Raw genomic sequence first — 2004 nt, forward strand, 5'->3', positions numbered from 1 at the left:
CTTTCAGTAGTCGAACAATATATGTTAAAGAGCATAAATCATATAAAAACTAGTAAAATCAAAAAAACTTACGGGGTCTATTGTTTAATTCACGCAAACATATCTCCACTTTTAGCTGACATTCATTTTCTGCCTCAAATCCGCAAGCTAAATCAAAGGCACATGTCATTCCGTCGTATGATATTGGGCAATTCACCATGCAACCTTTTGATTTTATGGCAAGACTTGAGGGAGCTGCTTGAGGATTTAAAAGTGACACGTAAATCGAACTTAAACTGTTCAAACGTAAATAGATCACCTAGGAGGAGAACGAGACTTAACATGATATTGATTGAAAGAGTTGACAACTGAAACTGATATATGTATAATGAGATTCGTGCAGTTACGACCATTATCATAAGATTGGATACGGAATTTATCTTGGTGTTCTACACTGATATCTTAAATCTACCATAAAAACTTCAATCTACCCAAAAATAGCAGCTTTAATAACCGGTACTCCAAGAGTAAGTAGCGTATACTTGCATTTGTAGTCGGAGCAATGTGCGTAACGCACAGAAGGCAAAGTTTCCAACTCCATACAAAATATATTTTCTAAATCAGCATTAATCGTAGAGAATTTCCAGATCTAGCAGATTTCTTAATTAAGATCGGCTCAGATCATTATTATAGCCAGAATGAAGAAATTAATTTGCAGTGATTTCCCCCCATGGTGTTATTCTTTATCAATCGCACACTCTGCCTCATGCAGTGTGAGGTTATGGATTAGGATGGCGAGCTAAAAGGGCGTGTTGGTGTGAAAAGTGTAGTTGGATATGACAGATGTAGAAAAAATCTAATACAAATTCGAAAAAAACGTAAGTTTGTATGAAGTGCTTCTGCACTTGATTCTATTATTTTCAATTTCAGTTTTTCCTTTGTTACTTATCTAAATTTGTCTAAATTGTACTCATTACTCCAAGAGTAAGTAAATAAGGTGTAATGTATTTTTATACCAGGTACTCGAATAGGAACGAGAAGAAACGTGTGTTAGTGTTTTTTTCAAAATCTTACATTTTACATTTAAAATTTTTTCTACGTATGTCATCTACATCTACAACACTGTTCACGCTCTGTTAGGCAATCCCCAATTCCCTAGTGCCGCAAACTGCACGCAGCAGAGTGTGGAATGAGAGAATGTGAAAAAAATAAGCATAGCTGATGGACGGGGTGGGCGTAGCCACTGCAAATTAAATTCTTAATTTTGGCTATAATATCTTCTAGCTTGTCTGGACACAAAACTTTTTTTGAAACTTTTCTCTAGCTCTTATGGTCTCTGAGTACTAGGCGCTCATAAGGACGGACAGACAGACCTGTATATCGGCTATTGATACTGATCAAGAATATACATACATTTATATGTACTTTATGTGGTCGGAAACGTTTCCTTCTGTGCGTTACATATGTACATCCACTTTTGTGCACGTATACAATTTACTCTTCGCGTACCGGGTATAACAATAATGTACTTCTTCGAATTTAACTGCCGTTGGTTTGGCCTTATCTGTTTTTCTTTTCGTGTTTTTTCTTCCTCGGATTTTGCATTTGATTTTGGTGTTTATTGTGATTCCTCTCTTAATTCCGATTTTTCTGTTTTTCTCCTTCTGATTCTTCTGTTTTTCATACGGGTTTGCTTATTTTAATTGTTCCTTTTATATTTTTTTGGTTTTCTTCTTTTTTGTTCTCTTCTCTTCTGTCTCCGCTTTTTCTTCAGAAGTTGTTTATTCTTCTTCCTAATCTGGATTCGTTTCTTACGCTTCTGTTTCTTTTCCTGTATCTTTTGCTTTCTCAGCTGTTTCTTCTCTTTAATTGCTTTCTTCTTTTGTTCCTTCTTCTGTTTTCTATTTTTCTTTTGCATTCTTCTTTCACCTTTATTTTGCAAAATTGTATTCTTCTTTCGGCTTTTCGTCTTTTAATATTTTCATTTTTGATGTTCTTTTGAATTTTGGTTCTTCCCAAATGATC

The 2004-nt window shown here is 34.8% G+C and overlaps 1 long non-coding RNA gene across 1 annotated transcript; it reads right to left on the reverse strand.

Annotated features, from left to right (window-relative positions):
* Nucleotides 1–61: 61 nt before the first annotated feature.
* Nucleotides 62–562, reverse strand: LOC117591716. Its single transcript, XR_004574455.1, has 2 exons — nucleotides 299–562; nucleotides 62–234 (listed from the first exon to the last, which is right to left on the reverse strand). It is a non-coding gene; the product is annotated as an uncharacterized LOC117591716 (long non-coding RNA).
* Nucleotides 563–2004: the final 1442 nt, after the last annotated feature.

This window comes from Drosophila guanche, unplaced genomic scaffold (genome assembly GCF_900245975.1).
Source record: "Drosophila guanche unplaced genomic scaffold, DGUA_6, whole genome shotgun sequence".
NCBI lineage: Eukaryota > Metazoa > Arthropoda > Insecta > Diptera > Drosophilidae > Drosophila > Drosophila guanche.